This window comes from Adiantum capillus-veneris, chromosome 18 (genome assembly GCF_014529385.1).
Source record: "Adiantum capillus-veneris isolate H3 chromosome 18, ASM1452938v2, whole genome shotgun sequence".
Classification (NCBI taxonomy): Eukaryota; Viridiplantae; Streptophyta; class Polypodiopsida; order Polypodiales; family Pteridaceae; genus Adiantum; species Adiantum capillus-veneris.
Window position 1 is genome coordinate 62,108,240 of NC_140948.1, and position 17,947 is coordinate 62,126,186.

The 17,947-nt window shown below is 39.9% G+C and overlaps 2 pseudogenes; one reads left to right on the forward strand and one right to left on the reverse strand.

The window, feature by feature from the left end:
* The window catches only part of LOC147435760 (12-oxophytodienoate reductase 7-like), a 55,976-nt pseudogene extending 49,208 nt beyond the window's left edge, over positions 1 to 6,768 (reverse strand).
* Positions 6,769 to 16,070: 9,302 nt separating this feature from the next.
* LOC147435761 (oxalate--CoA ligase-like) lies at positions 16,071 to 17,730 on the forward strand (annotated as a pseudogene).
* Positions 17,731 to 17,947: the final 217 nt, after the last annotated feature.

Sequence of the window (17,947 nt, forward strand, 5' to 3'; positions counted from 1 at the left end):
GACCTCATCCTTTGGCTGCCTTTGTGAAGTAGAGTTGGCCATGGTTGAGCAAAGCAAACTAGGAGGAGGAGAAGAACCTTGCTTGTTGCTACAATGTAGGTGGGATAAACTGATATGAGAAAGTGGTTAACCCTTGTGGCAATGGGAGGAGAAGGTGGAGAACCCTTGCTTGGTGTGGCAATGGAAGGTGGTAGGGGAGGAGAGAGGAGCTTCCTTGCTGCAGCAATGGAGATGGTGTAGAGAGAGAGTGTGTTGGAGTAGAGGATGAGTGTGATGGTTGCAACCAAGGAGGGGTTGGAAAAGGGGTTCTAGAGAGAGAAAATCACTTTTTGCCTAATAACTACTTTTGGGGGAGCTCTGGATAGCAAAAAAAGATTTTTTAAATTTTTTTTAAAAAAATTGAATTTTTGGATTTTTGGATGTACGTTTTGACTTTTTGAGATCAAAAAATTCTTTTTTGATCATAAAATAGTTTTAGGGGACTTTTCAGAAGATGAAATTTGAGTTTTGAAATTTTTGAAAAATTTCAAATTTTTGGGATTTTTTCAAAACCGGATTAAAAAGGAGGGAAGTTGGAGGTTCCATATGCGCCCCCCCCCCCCCCCCCCCCCCCCACCCCACCCCACCTTCTCACTAGGTAAGAGCCCATTTAAGAAGTGTAAGACTACTTTGCCCCCCTACATTTTTGAGGGTATAGAGTGTGTCCACCACCCTTTTCTCATTGGCTTGGCCTCTAATTAACCTTAATCCCAAAGGGCCCCTAGAGGGTTCATATTTTTCCTAATGCTTTCTTTCCTTTTAAAAATCTTTATTTTCTAAAACCACTTCTTCCTTCTTAAAAACACTCTTTCTTTCCTAAAACCTTTCCTTTTGTTCTTAAGGGTCAACTCTTATCTTTAGATATAGTTTTGACACTTATGTTTTCATAGTTCCAGATTACGATTTTTGATTGGCTTGTTTTGATAAAACTCTCTATGACCTAGCAAAATGCAAATCTTAAATACTTTTGTAAAATATTGAAAATAGTTGTTTTTGGAAAGTATTGGGTACATTACAATCTCCCCAACTTAGGGATTTGAGATGTCCTTATCTCAGAAAAAAGTGAGGGTAGTCTTACTATGATTACCACCTCTTCCACGATTATGTCCAAAAGTGTAGCTTCAGTTGCTACTACTCCTCTATTAGTTAAACGTAGGCAATTGTTAAGACAATGTCGCAACTCTACACATTCAAAGCATTGTACATCCAATTGTGGAGGATTTTGCACATTCGCGGCATAAGCTCTTAGTGGTTCTCTATCATTGAAGTTGTGATTCTATTCAAATCTTCTTCTAATCCCTTCCTCCTTCATTAAAGGTTTATCTCATAGTAAAACATCTTGTATAGTGGTGGGTTTCAGCGTTTCTAATTATGAGTTGGTTCTCTTAAACCTTCGTGGAAATGGGCTACAGGTTGCTCTACGGTCATTCGTGGTGCATAATGTCTAAGCTTTACAAACTTTGAGTAATCCTCTTCCAGGGATAAGCTGAATTGTTTCAAGCTAAAGAATTTATTCATCTTTATCGCTTCAAGGACAGGGTGATAGTAAAGATCATGAACCCAAAGACTATGAGGAATTTGATGAAACTTACATGAAAAATGTGGTTTTTTGAAAAGAGAAGAAGATTCATCTAAGGGCAACAAGTGATCCTCTCCGCTTGAATTTTGGATTGGGTGGTATGAAAATGTTAGTGAAAGAAATAAAATACAATGTTGCTCTTGTAGAAGCAACTACATAAGGGTTGCAGGTATACATTAAGGCACATGATGAAGGTGTAAGATCTAAAGGTGATTTGTGACCTTATGCTTTCAAGACAACGGAAACATGCATGGTGACTCATGGAAAACTATGTCAAATTGGGAATTACATTGGAGAAACTACAAGGTGGACTGATCAAGTAGATTCTCTTTCAGTATATGCACTTATTGCCATGTCTCAAGCTAAAAAAGCCATAGTAGAAGAGAAGTGTAAAAGAAATGAAGATATTATAGGAACATCAAAAAGAGCTACCAAACCTAGCAGTAAGCAAGATGACTAGCTTGCTCTCAAACTTAGTCCCAAAGTGGTTATGGAAGAGGCATCAAAAGTTAAAAAGCAAGGTAAGCCCAAGGGAGCTTCTTATAAACTGAAATCTAACATTGAATTGGTGCAATATACTCAACATTTTTCAATAAAGAGTATTTCAAATATTTTGTAAAAGTATTTAAGGTTCACATTTTGTTAATTCATAGAGAGTTTTATCGAAACAATTAGATTGGAAATCGGACTCCATTGCCATTGCCCTATTTGGCATAATCTCACAATCAATAGCTCCTCAAGTGAATCACATGTCGACCAAGGCAATGACAAGCACAACATGTCTCTCCCATGGCCCTAAGGCAGAGGTTACATTAGTAAAGGCACCCCATTAAACATCTATACGAACTAAGTCATTGCCGTGATTTACGTGCTTCTTAAGCATACCTTTATTTGTAAATTTCCCATGAACTCCCTTGCCATTCTATTACTCTTAACCAAAGCTCCATTGCCATTGCCCTATTTGGCATAATCTCACAACCAATAGCTCCTCAAGTGAATCACATGTCAACCAAGGCAATGGCAAGCACAACATGTCTCTCCCATGGCCCCAAGGCCAAGAGGTTACTTTAGTAAAGGCACCCATTAGACATGTATACCAACTAAGGCATTGCCGAGATTTACGTGCTCCTTAAGCAGACCTTTATTTGTAAATTTCCCATGAGCTCCCTTGCCATTCTCCATGTCATTGATGTTGCCACAAGTTTTTAATGTGGATATGTATGTAATAACATCTAGAGAGATTCCCTCCACTACCTTCGTGCAAAGCACTCAAGAGCCTTATGAACTTGCTCATGGTGAGCATAGCCTAAAATAAGAGCATTCCAAGAGGCAGTATCTGGATTTGAAAGCTCTTCAAAGACTTCTTTTTCTTTGGAAAGCAGGCCACATTTGGCATACATATTGGCCAAAGCATTGTTGATCATCACATTAGGCATATTTCTGGACCACTGTAGCGATGAGCACAACTATAATACCATGGCCCACTATCAATGTATTGCAAGAGATGAAATTTCAACCAAGATTCTTCTCAAGCACTTATTTCCCTCTAAAGTACACCATATTTGGCATGAATACTCAACATATGACATACATCTCAACAACGATAGCCCATGCAAAACTCTATCTAGCATACCGATTCAAAAACAAACACCTAGAAATTGATCTTCTCTCTTAGTTTCCCCTTGTGAATGCGGAGCATCACAACAATGTTGATGCATTGGCACATGCAATTGGATGCATCCTGGCATAGCCTGAAGAGAACAACATGGATATTTCCATCTATTACTCTCAACCAAAGCTCCATTGCCATTGACCTATTTAATCTCACAATCAATAGCTCCTCAAGTGAATCACGTGTCAACCAAGGCAATGGCAAGCACAACATGTCTCTCCCATGGCCCCAAGGCCAAGAGGTTACTTTAGTAAAGTCACCCGATTAAACATGTATACCAACTAAGGCATTGCCGAGATTTATGTGCTTCTTAAGAAGACCTTTATTTGTAAATTTCCCATGAACTCCCTTGCCATTCTATTACTCGCAACCAAAGCTCCATTGCCATTGCCCTATTTGGCATAATCTCACAATCAATAGCTCCTCAAGTGAATCACATGTCGACCAAGGCAATGGCAAGTACAAAATGTCTCTTCCATGGCCCCAAGGCCAAGAGGTTACTTTAGTAAAGGCACCCCATTAAACATGTATATCAACTAAGGCATTGCCGAGATTAACGTGCTTCTTAAGGAGACCTTTATTTGTAAATTTCCCATGAACTCGCTTGCCATTCTCTATGGCATTGATGTTTCCACAAGCTTCTAATGTGAATATGTATGTAATAACATCTAGAGAGATTCCCTCCACCTACCTTCGTGCAAAGCACTCAAGATCCCATGACCTTGCTCATGGTGAGCATAGCCTAAAATAAGAGCACTCCAAGAGGTAGTATATGGATTTGAAATATCTTCAAAGACTTCTTTTTCGTTGGAAAACATGCCTCATTTGGCATACATATTGGCCAAAGCATTGTTGATCATTACATTAGGCATATTTTTGGACCACTATAGTGATGAGCACAACTCTAATACCATGGCCCACTATCAATGTACTGCAAGAGATGAAATTTGGAACAAGATTTTCCTCAAGGACTTATTTCCCTCTAAAGTACACCATATTTGGCATGAACACTCAACATATGACATACATCTAAACCACAGTAGTCTGTGCACAACTCTATCTAGCATACTGATTCAACAACGAACACCTAGAAAGTGGTATACTCTCTTAGTTTCCCCTTGTGGATGCGGAGCATCACAACAATGTTGATGCATTGGCATATGCAACTGGATGCATCGTGGCACAGCCTGAAGAGAACAACATGGATATTTTCATCTATTACTCCAGCAGACAACTAAATAGTACGATATTGAAAAGCTAGTAGTATCCTTAACAAATCAAAGGCTGTATTAGATAGTCATGGCATGGGATATGATTGACAAAGTAGATCTTATGCCTCAAGGAAGTTAAAGTACATTACAAATTACTCGCTCCAGGATAGAATTTATAGGACTAGGAGGCCGCACATGTGAGCTAATAAGAAAGTGCAACAAAGTGGCATTGTATCTAGAATGGGGAGAGACCTTTAGATACTTTAGGTGCTCCATCCTACACCATTCCCCTTAGCTCTCCAAGCTAGGAGGAGGTTCCTTGAAAACTTTTTCAAGAGAAGTTTCCAGAAAGATGAATAAGAAAGGGATCTCCAAGTTCGTGCATGTCTCGAACAATGACAACTTTTGCTGAAAGAACATAGACCGATTGGTGGTCCAGCATAATTTGATTATAAATGAAAGAATATTGATTAGTAGAGTCTCAAAGGCCTTATACAATCGTACAATGCTTTCCATGGGGATGGAGTTCGATTGGAAAGCTTGATGTTTGGCCCAAGGACATAAGGTTTGTGCTTTGGGAACATCTAGTAATATGATTTTATATGGTGGATTAGTTTACTTTGCTCATCAAATTATGGAGGGTGAATTGGTTCGACGAGAAGTAGCTGAAGTGTTTAAACAATTTTTGGGAGATATAAAATGGCCAATTTCAATGAATATATTTACTTGGAAAGTGCTAAGAGGGTCTATCCCAACATGAAATAAGGTTCTTGGTAGAGGGATTCGCACTGATGCTTGCTCTGGGTACAAATTGGGGGGGTGCACTATGTAATCAAGTTAAGGTACCACATGAGTTTAGAAGGAGGTTTTTTATGCAAAATATTTTAAATATATCAATAGAAATACGTTAAAAAGGTGTTTTGATGCTTCATTTTGACATAAATTATAAAATAAGGGGTCATTTTATTAATTCAAACATGTTAAAATTGGATATTTTAAATACCCCTCAAACGCCTATATAAATTATATATGGGGATTCTCAATATTGTACCCCTCAAGGGTGCAAAGAGGCTTCAGGGGATCCTTTGTATCTATTTAAAGATTTTCCTTACTCACGGGGTCTTGCCACCATAATCTACAAATGGGTGCAAAGAACGTGGAAGATACTCTTATTCTCTACTAGCTATATAGCATGGAGCAGAAAATTTTCAAGGAAGGAGAGTGACACATGGAGACCCTCTCCTTCCTTGATTTTTCTTTTTTTTGCAAAACTCACATGTCTTCCAAAAAAAAAAATCAAGGAAGGAGAGGGCCTCCATGTGTCACTCATTCGCTCACTTAACTTCAACGAAGACCTCACAAAACATCTAGTCTAAAATGAAAAATTAAAGATAAACTGAGGGAATAAAAAAGCCTTCTGACAATGAAAAGTCAAAAGACATACTTTCTTTTTTTCTTCGGAACGAGTTTCATTGATCATGAGGGTGTCTACGCCACATGCACAGTAGAGAGACTAAGCAAAACTTGAAGGTTGAGTATGTTTCTTCTAATATAGGGGGGCTCACTTTGTTGATGGAAAAGCTACACCATTCGCTCTTAGTGTCAGCTCCAAGTGCAGCTCAAGTTTGTCACTGGAGAGAGAGAGAGAGAGAGGCGGGGGGGGGGGGGGGGGGGGGGTTAACACCATATACCCTTACCACGATCAAATGAACAAGTATTATTCTTGCATCCATCGTGCACACATAATGTCATCCTTCAAAGTCACAAGGACAATCATCAATCACTAGTGAGCACCAAACATCAACATTCATGTCATACAACCCAAAAGACCATGGATCAACATTCTCACCATCGTGAGCTGTATCACTCACATGAAGCCAAGACAAAATATCCAATGTATTCATGTCTTCATGGATGTTCCAGCTTTACAAGTTAAAATCCTCTTCAACATCCACATGTGCACGTGAGGTTTTCCTAAGTTTTTTCACCCTTGACAATGCATGGAACACACTAACTTGCATCTCCTCATGCATCTCAACTTGCGGATCATCAAAGCCCCAATCAAAATTATCATCACAATTCACATCACAGAAACCAACCTCTTGCTCACAATGAACATAACGAGCAGAAAACTCAGTGCCACCAACAACATCATCAACATCATCAACATCACCAACATCAATCTCATCGTCCAAAATGGGTCCGCGTGCACACAAGTCATCATGATACCATGTCAACTCATAAGAAGGAGAAAAAATGTCACCCATAGTCTCAATATGCATATTACCAATTTTCACATGAGTTTGCCGCTAACCGCAAACTTTCTTTGTCTAACCAACAGAGCCTTTGCATAGGAGTTACTTATTCGCTAATCGCGAATTCTGCAACTTTTCCAATTACAACCCGCAAGGGCATCTTGCTAATTGTCAGGCATCTCACTATCCACGAGACATCTTGCTAACCACAAGGCATCTTGCTAACCATGATGTTTAAAAAGGGAGTCAATAACCTCAGCTTCATCTACGCTAACCAGGGGATCATCTCGCTAACCAAGAGGCATCTCACTAACCGCAATGAATCAAAAGATATTCTTTCAACAATTTTTCTCTTTAAATGATTCTTCAAACATGATCAAACAACTCTTTATATCAAGCAGTAACAACTTATCAAACAAAAACAATTTATCAAACAATGATAATTTATCAAGCAAATCTTTCACTATTCTACACAATCATATGCTTGTTTCTTGTGATACAATTACGTTTCTTGAGCGGTTTAAAAGAATTCATATGCTTTGCTTTCCAGGTCAACATGAATAACATTAGAGAATTATATGTTTGTCTTACTCGATTAGTGGCATATTGGACTACCTCCCATGGCTGAAGTTGGATGGCTTCAACTTCTTCTGCAACCAATACCTCCACCTCGGACCTTCATATAGGCTCACAATGGCCAAAAGTAAGAGCTAAGAATAGAAAAAAGCCGGAAGACATGCTCGTGTTTGTGGTTTTTAATATATATATATATATTTTATTATTATTATTATTATTATTATTTTTATTTATTTTTTAATGGACACGCTGTCGGAATGTGTGCAGTCTAGTTGGGAAGGTGCAGAACCTCTGGCTATGAGAGTTCGTGATGAGAGTCACAAACCCTTTGCGAGAAAGCGTTTGTGGAGAATTACCAACCCTCTTTCTAAGGGTGGCAGAGAATCTAAGAGCGTTCGTGACAGCAAAGTCACAAACCCTCTTTCCTATCGTGCTTGGAAATTGCTTGTTTTCGTAGTCGAGAGTATGATGAGAGGATCATCAAATCACATTCAACTTCACTTTAAAAGACCATTGAAAAACACTAATGTTTCAGCCATGAAACCTCAATGCTCATACAAGCACAATTCTCAATCAAAACCCAAACCTTTCATGGTATCATGTAGCCTCGCCCCCAATTACATAGTCGTAACATCAAACAGTCGAAAGGAATGCTCGAGCTTCCACCTTCTTGGTGACCATTTTTTGATTTTGTAGAGATTTAAGAGCTTCTATATTGAATCCCAAACACCATTTTGATAAGGGGAAACCCTAATTCAGTACTCCCTCACAAGCTTAGATACAAGATTGCGAAGAGGTAGGACTGCAGCACACATAGATTGGGCAACCATGGAAGCTATTACACAGTAGAGCAAAATTGTTGTTTTTTTTTTTTTGTAAAAAGCTCCCTTCTCTCTCTTCCCCACTTCATTTTCAGTTGATGTGTCAATTTTTGGGCCATTTTGCCACTTTGGACCAAAACTAGGTCATTTTCAGCTCATTTTTGACCCAAAAAATTTCATTTTTTATGCGAAAAATCCCAAACCGAGTTTTAAAAATCCCTAAATTTGTGGGATCACTGGCATAAGCATAAAAATCATAGATAAGAATCATTTTCCATCAATATACCATTTTGGGTCACTTTCCATGCAATTCTGTAACGGCGCCTGCTAACTGCTATTTTTGATAATTTTTGCTCGCATCAATCTTTATAGGCAAGATGAGTGTGCCACCATTAAAAAATTGGAATATGTACATTGTAAAACCAAATTAAGCATCTTATCAAGTGGAAAATCATGCAAATGTGCCACATCCAAGGCCACGACTCCGCGGATAGGTATGTGCATGATAATGACCACAGTAGACGCTTCAACATAAATCACAATCTATACATGATTGGTTTTATTTGCATACATTGAGAAGTGTCAAGAGTGAGGTGAATGTTTTTTTTCACACTATGTACGTGCCACGGCACGACATCCACCCCCTCAGAACATGCACATCCTCCGGTATGTGCCATAATAACATTTGTAGAGCATTAAAACTCATGGTGAGACGCCATATTCTCACTTTCATCCTCAGTTTTCATATAGTTAAATGGATCAGAATCCCCTCTTCTTTTGAATAATTTAATTCTTTTTCCTGCAATGGGAATTTTCAGTTCTGTCCCATCCAGTTTACGCAAGGTGTAAGTTGCATTTCCATGCACATGTTTGACAACATAAGGACCAAACCATCTCTTTGCAAGCTTCCTTATTGTAGAGTGCTGGTTTTCAAGGCTACTATTGTACACCAACACCCAATCACCTTCTTCAATGTCTTTTGGTCTGAGCCTATATATCTATATATATGCATCTTGTCAAATATGTCTTTGTTTTTCAACCTTGCATTCTTTAGTCGAGCTTTTGCAAGCTCAATGTCTTCAAGCCTTCTTTCTAGTTTCCGTATGCGCAATGCAAGAAGGTCTTCTCTACTCATTCCATCTTCCCATGGAAATACATTCCATGTAAGAACTGCAACTTCAATTGGCATCACAGTTTTTTGACCATACATCAATTCAACAGGCATATAGCCAGTGACTGAACTATGTGTTGTACGGTCAACCCACAATGCAAATGGTAGTAACCTTGGCCACTCTCCAAGCTTACCTTCACAAGCCTTAGCTAAATCTTTGATTATTGGAGGATGTCCTCTTTCACTTTTGCCATTTCCCTCTGGGTTATAAGCACAAGTTAAAGCTAGTTTGATGCCCATTCTAGAGAAGAATTCCCTTGCTTCATCAGCATCCAATTCTCCTCTATCTACAGCTATCTTTCCCACACACCCATAGCGACAGATCATATCTTCAAGAAGAAATTTACATATAGTTTGTGTACTCTTTGTCCTCAATGCACGCCCTTCAACTTGATTAGACAAACCTTCTCTTGCAAGCACCAAATACCTCATTTGTCAAAGTCCCAAAGGCATTGTAACCAAGTCCACAACCCATTTGTAATGCATGGATAATGGATAAGTAGGATGTAGTCCATCACGATGCCGTACATTTGAATACATTTGGCATGTCACGCAAGACTCCACAAACTCAGCCACATCCTTATACATCCCTTTCCACCAATACCTTTCTTTTACCTTGGCAAATGTTTCCCATACACCTCGATGTCCTACCCATAAACTTTCATGGAACTCCTTGATGATTTGTTGCTGAGTAACCTTATCGCATACTACGTGCAATGGTGTTCCATCTCTTCGTTTAGGATGCTTCCATAGGTATCCATCCCTCAAGAAGTATCCATATGCTGTTCTTCATATCCTCTTAAATTCTTGCTCAATCCAATCATCCTGCTTCTGTAGAGTACTTAAGTAGCGACCTATCAAGAGCCATTCATCCTCATATAGTTCCTCTGTAAAGGACTCAAGTGAAGAAACAAAACATGCATGACTACTCTTTGCATGATCAATAGTGTAAAACTTTTTATCTACATCATCTCCCTCAATAATCATGTCGTGTTCATCTTCATACCTTGCCCTAGATAGCATATCTGCCATTGGATTGTCTTTCCCTGCAATATGCTTGAACTCAGAATTCAAGGACATTATGTAGACTATCCATCGCAGCATTGCAATATTAAGAGTCGAACAGTTTGTGATCATTCCAAGAAGAGGCAAACAATCAGTTTCCACAACCACTGATGCCCCTATCAAGTACTCCTTGTCACACCTCAATGCTGTAACCACCCCCCATAGTTCCCATTTTACTTGTGCATAATCACATTGGCGAGAACTCGGAATCTTGGCTCCAAATCTCACCACAAACCTTTTTCCTTCATCATCATCTTGCCCTACTACCCATCCTATCCTAGTAGGACGCGTGTCCACTGTCACAATGACAGGTCTCTCACATGCATAGTCTACCTTTCTCAAGGTTGGCGATGAAAGAAGTAGTTTCTTTAGCTTTCTCATGGCTTTTGTGTGCTCTTCTTCCCATCGAAACTTCTGATTCTTTCTCAACAACCTATAAAGGGGATCTGCTACATGTGCATAATGTGGTATCCAAATAAGATAGAAGAGGCAAGCACCAAGAAATATTTGACCTTCAGTTATAGTTGTACATGTTTCTTTCATGTTTTTTATTGCATCCATCTTTTTTGGACAAGGCCTTCTACCATAAGGACCACACATATGCCCCACAATCAACACTTCATTAACACCAAATACATATTTTTGCCCTGACAGGGTAAGATTAACTTCTTCAAGATTTGACAAAATCTTCTCACAATATTCAATATGGTCTGCAACAAACTTACGGCACCCCCTTGAATCGATAGCTTCATCTTTATCTTTGTCTTCACATCCTTTGATGGGCACATCATCAAGAAATGGCATTGTGATTTGAGGTATAAAGTCACGTAGAACCATGTTCATCCCATTCATCATGTGTGAAACTCAATTTGTTGCTCCTTGAGGTAAGGTACACATCCTTACCAATCCCAAAGGTGTTTTCATAGTTGTCAGATCTCTACTCTCAACATCTAGCTGAAATTGATCGTACCCTGAATAGACATCTCCCATTGAGTAAATTGACCTTCCTGCAAACGCCTCTGTAAATTTATCCACTATAGGTCCTGTGCCCACATTCCTGATGGTAACCTTGTTTACAGGTTGCATATCTTGTATGAACCGCAAAGCTCCATTCTTCTTAGGCACAGTGAACCACCTGTTTGAATATGGCGCACAAGAAGGCTCCAAGATACCCATGCTAATCTTTTCATTGAGTAGTTCTATTAACTTTGGAAAATGTGCCTTTGGAACCGAAATTGGGCGTAGATTTCAAGGCACGTGAGGGATAGTGAAGATCACCATAGGTGCAACAACATTAGGATCAACACACCCTATCTCATGTGGCTGGAAAGCGAAAGCCTTACCATGTCTTGAAAGCATTTCTTTAAAACTCTTCGTCTCTTCTTCTGTTAAAAAATCTTCACAGCCAGCTTTTATCTCTTTTAGGGATTCCATTGTGAACTTGTGTCCAGTTCTTGTTGGATCCCTGAGACTCGGCTGCAAAGAAGCTTGCTCTAGCTTTTTCCTGCAATCTGATGGTAAATGTAAGGCCACTGGTCTCACTTTCTTTGCCACCATTTTGTACTTGGTCTCCACATGCACTTCCAGTCCTTCATTAGCATTGAAATCTTTCTGATCTTCAAAAGCCTCAATCACATCATACATTTCCATAGAGCATACTTCCACAATGTGGGTTCCATCTTGCATACTAGAATCCATTATAGCTTCAAGCTCAAGCATAGTATCTACATGAGAAACTTGTTCAAAGAAACCTGAAATGTATTCACTATCCTCTATGAAACCATTTTCTTTCATGTATTTCTGTACACTATATACATATTGTCATGCACTTATTTTCATATCATCAAGCTTCATAAAACATTCTGACCCATGCTCTGTTAATCCCTGGAAACCTATAGAAAAAGCTTCTTCTCGCTTTGGGTCAGGCGAGAATCTTTTTCTTCTTGTACCATTGCAATCCCGCTTCACAATGGTACATGGCCAAAACCCCTTGTCCCCCTGTACTCTTTGAACTCTTTGTTCGCTTTTGGTAGAGGATACTCACGAAGACTATTGCGGTTCCTCTTGTGATTCACACACAGTCAAAAATTGCACAGTTCGCTTCCCATGTCTGCTCTTTACCCTAGCATAAGCAGAACCATCATCCAAGACCTTTGTTTCCATGCGAGCGATTGTGATGTATGGCTGCCCAACGATAAGAGGATAGGTAGACATCTCCTGCACAAAGAAATTTTGCTCATCCTTCACATTACCAATCGTCACTTTCACATTTGGACAAGCCCCATACAGCTCTCTTGATGAGTTATTTGCAGCTCTAATCATCCACCTATGGTCTGTGTCTATCGGCCACTTACCCTTCATGTAACGACTCTTGGACATAAGATTGATCTCAGAGCCATGATCTATCAATGCAACATATGGCTCCTCAAGATCACCCACCTTGACTAAGGTTTCTGTTGTAGCTCTTTCCCAATGACTTTTGGAGTAGTGGCTTTTATAGGAGGCTACATCATCATCATCATCATCATCTGCAAATCGAGCATGTGCATCTCTTTGAGAAGACTGGTAGCATCCTACCACATTTTCATCACAATCACTCTCTTGGACATGTATTCCATGTGCCTTAAGTGGCTCCCCTTCACCCTCAGACTATGGAGGAATAGACTCAGTGAGAGTTTGCCTCTTTCTTTTTATGATATCTATAATTTCTTCATGAAACTCACGTTTAGCAATGCCAAGAACCTCACCCAAGGTAAACTCAACTTTGCTATTCAAAATCCTTTCCTCCAATACTTGCTTTAAGTTTGTGGCAGCTTCAATGTCAGATTGTAGTTTGTATGCAGGGCCTTTTGCTTTAGCTTTTCCTTGCTCTTTCTTCTTCCCTGTAGATGCCTCCTCCATAGGAATCTCAGGAGGAGGAGGCACATGTGGTGGAGCCTCATAAGAAGATCTTGGATCCTTTCTTCCACCAGCTCTTGTAACCCTCTTTGAAGTAGAAGGACCTGCATCTCCATTCTCACGTCTGCGCTTCTCTTCCACAATTGCTTCATTGTTATAGCATTTTGCAAGATATGCATGCACTGATAAAGAGTCCACAGGGTCATCCCAACCTGTTGTATGGCATATACAATCAACAGCTTCATGTAACACCTGTTTAGTTACCTTTTCTTTTTCAGCTGATGCTACTGCATATGGCCACAAGCTATTAGCCTCCTCAAAATCATATGGAGTATACTTTAATTATTTCTTTGGAATTAGCTCTATCTTTGCCCCATAGGTACCAACCTCCACTGCAAAAATAGCATGACTAGTTGCCATATCCTCCACTAACTTCTGCATACCTCCTTTTCCAAAGTTAGTTCCTAATGGCATGTCGACTCTCTCTCTCTCTCTCTCTCTCTCTCTCTCTCTCTCTCTTTATCTCTACAAAAGTTGAGTGATTATGAAGTTTCTGTTTGTATGTTGCTATTGATTTCTCGCTTGGAGTGTCCAAGTCTGCCTATAGGATGCTATGTGGATGAAGAATCATAATTGAAAGATTACCCAAACATCCTGCATAAGTATCATGAACCCCTATAGTTGAGGACACTTGTTTAGAAGCCGGAGGGATGTAATACTTTTAGCTACAACTATAAACGAATAAAAATGATTTTTGTGCACATAGAACTAATTTATGAATTTATTGGTACCAATTAATAATGTAACATGCGGGCAAATTTTCCGATAGAATGTGCTATCTAGAAATTTATCGGTGTGCAGATAGTATGATAAGTAGAAGAGTAGCCGGATATAGTGCAGAACACGTTAGAACAAGCGCATGAGTAAGGTGGTGTCCCGAGTTCAGAAAAGTCACGATTTAACATTTTTACTGTGGCCACCTGAGAAAGTGGCCGGCCGGCCAGGCACATTGTAATTACGTCCTCACAAGAGCAGGCAGACTAAGTCGGGAGGAGCATGGAAACAACAGAGAAAAACTAGTTGCCAATAGGCGAGAGCCCCTATTTTGGCACTCATTTCTAAGCCTAAGGTTTGAAAACCTTCTAAAGTGAGTGGCCGGGCTACTTTAACAGGCCAAATATTATAACATAAAGAATTAAGGGAAAATTATCAAAATACCCCTGTAATTCATGGAAATGCCCAAAATACCCACCCCTGAAATTTCAAAAATTCCCAATATATCCCTCATAAAAAACCAGAAATTCCCAAAATGCCCTTCAACTTCTCCAAAATTCCCAAAATACCTCTCATTAGCCTGCCAAACGTCGCTAATAACTTCTTTTTTGCAACCTTTCATAGGAAGATTGGTTCTCCCTCAATAGAAGATGATAGGCCTAGGATTTTAAATGGTATTGTGGGCATATAAGATGAAATCGTTTATCATTTTTTGACACAAATGCCTCTATTTGTGAGCTCATTGGTGAATAATTTTGTCTAAAACACTTTAAGATAGAACTCCATTGTCAAAAAGATTACGCTAAGCAATATTCACGCAAATCCATCCAAAAATCATACAAGGGATTGGGAATTTTTTAAATTTGAATGGTATTTCGAGAATTTTCAAATTACAGGGGGTATTTTGGTAATTTTCCCAAAATCAACATGTAGCTTGGGTTTTTGGAAAACAATAGCGCTGGAAGTTGTACGAGCCTTCTCTCTCCCTCTCAAGTGCCATTTGGCATAGGAAAATCACATGCTAGGCTATAAGCAAGGTAGCGCTACCTGTTTGTACCTCTTGCTCAATAGTATACACACACTTAGACAAAGCTGATCTCTCTCAACTTTAGTTCAACTATGAAGTGCGCTCAGAGGTGAAAAGCAGCCCATAGAAGCTTGTGTGCATCCCCTTGAGAATAGCCGCACTCAAACAAGTGCTATAGCGGCTATCCCCACAGATTTTCAGCACTCTGACGAGTTTGCGCGAACACAAATTTCAGCAAAGGTGTTACAAGCTTGGACACTCCAAGTGAGAAATCAATATCAACACATGATTAGAAACTGCAAAATCAATGAACTTTAAGAGAGAGATAGATAGATAGATAGAGAGAGAGAGAGAGAGAGAGAGAGAGAGAGAGAGAGAGAGAGAGATGTCGTCACGGCACGGCGGAGTTCTGTGCCCCGAAGCACTGGCCCCAAAGACTGATGCCCCTTTCGATATTTCATTATTATTACAAGTCACAAAGTACAACTCCCGAGGGTCCTGTGGTCTCAGATTTTGCATCCAGATGCTTTGCAAAGTGAGGCCCCACGGGTCCTTTTAAACTTACAAGGGATACCCAAAAGCAGAGCACCAAAACAATCAGTTCAAAAGCACTTCTTCCCAACAGCATCTGCTCTCAAAAGCTAGCACTAGGATCTCTCAATAGCAGCCAATCTAATTTGCAAAAATCCGTACAGTCTGCCACGCGGCACTAACAACGCAAAACGCGAAAAACCCATCTTGTCCTACCACGTCATCATCTGTATGGACTGCCACGTAAGTATGTCAGCGCATTTTATGAAAAACCTCCTCAAAGTTCAAGCTTTAGGATTTCTAGGGTTAGGCTCCTTGGCTGCTACTCAGAAGTTCTATTAGGTTCAGTTCTTGACTTTCTGTAACAAACTTGGACACCCCAAGTCAAGACTCTGCCGTGACACAACAGAGATTCACTTCAAATTAATTGCCAGAACAAAAGACAGACGACATGGCCCTGAGCCCGCGGGTGCTCATTCTCTGTCTGTGCATCCAGATGCTCTGAGAAGTGAGCCCCTAAGGGCACTTATAAAGATTGCATAGGGTTGCTAAAAGCACGCCCCCCAAAAGCTTCTAAAATTAAAAGCAAGAGTTCCCAAAAGCTGTCAGCACTAAAAACGGGATTCCGTACAGCTGTCCGCAAAAGGATGTTCCGTGTTCGGCATCAGTACAGCACATTGTCCAAGGCGCAAGCATATGAATTAGGCCTGGCGATAAAACTGTGATCATTTTACAACTTGTGCATGGCTTAATGGCAGGTTCGCTGTCCTCTCTCATAGCAGGAGGGACTGTTGTTCTACCTAGTTCCGGACGATTCTCTGCCACAAAATTTTGGGATGATATGAAGATGCATGGAGCAACATGGTACAGAGCAGTACCCACTGTACACCAGATTTTACTGAAAAGCACAAAGCTAAACCAGAGCCAAGCTACCCAGACCTCAGATTCGCAGTGCATCGCTTGCCCCAGGTTCTCCAACAGTTAGAAGAAGCATTCCGGGCTTAAGCAATGACAGAAGCCAGCCATCAAATGACTTCTAACCCTGTACCTCAACATGGCCCTCACGAACCTGGCTGTGTTGGTAAGCCCACAGGCATTAAGCTTGCTATCGTCGACGATGAGGGAAGAGAGTTGCCACCCGGACAAGTGGGAGAGGTTTGTATAAGGGACTAAATGTAACCAAGGGGTATAAAAATAATGTGGATGCTAACAAAGCGGCATTTGCATTTGGAAATTGGGTGGTTTCACACTGGAGATAGGGGCTTTTTAGATGAGGATGGCTACTTGAGCTTGACAGGTCGAATCAAGGAGTTAATTAATCGAGGGGGTAGGCTTCTATGATTACTTTCTTTGTTTCTGGTTTAGTTCAGTTTCCTAAACATCTTGATTGCAAGTTTAAATAGATTATATTACAACATTTAATGTGATCTCTAATCAATGATTCACAAGTCCCGGAACCTCTTTCTGCGGCGCTCATGCAGGACAAGAGATTTCGCCTTTGGAAGTTGATGCTGTCCTTCTTGCTCATCCAGCTGTCTTTGTTGCAGAGCTCATGAGAATATTATTTATATTTTCTCTGCAGCTAAATGCTGCCAATGTATTCTCAGAAGGGGCGTTTGTAACTGAGGAGGAGATCAAGGAGTTTTTTTTTTTTTTTTTTTGAGAAAAGTTGAGTTGTATTAAAAGATGCTGAAATAAAACATTACAATGAACCCATAGGAAGGGGGTGAGTTAGCCCCAAGCAAGAGATCATAAAGCTAAGGCTTCTTTCATCTTTCATCTTGTATCTTGAAAGACTTTGGCCAAGCATACATTCCATTGCTGCCACCTCAAATTGAGCTGAAGAGAAGCGATGGTTTCATCCTCATACAACAGATAACAAGCTTTATTACATAGTTGAGTGGCCGAAGACTTAAGGTCATTAAAGAGAATAGATAGGGGATGGGAGATAGGCTGTTGGAAAACAGCAGCAAGGAGTTTTGCAAGAACAACCTTACAACTTTTAAAATTCCTAAAAGGATAATTTTTGCTAAGGACGTGCCAGAACTCCAACAGGGAAGATTCAAAGAAGAATTGTAGCTGAGCATTTTTTATCCAACAAGCCGTCGTAATGGTGTTTGCCACTAGTTCCTCCAATTCCCATTCGCTGCACTTCTTCTTAGCTGCTAATTAAGATTTCAACAGATAGATATAGATAGATTGTAAAAAGATTGCCACGGAGAATTATGTAAATGTAAATACATATCGAATAAAACCGAGAATGGTTTCTGCCATTAAGGTATGTCAAAATCTCAAGTTTGAGCTTTCAACCAGAAAATATGTTCACCT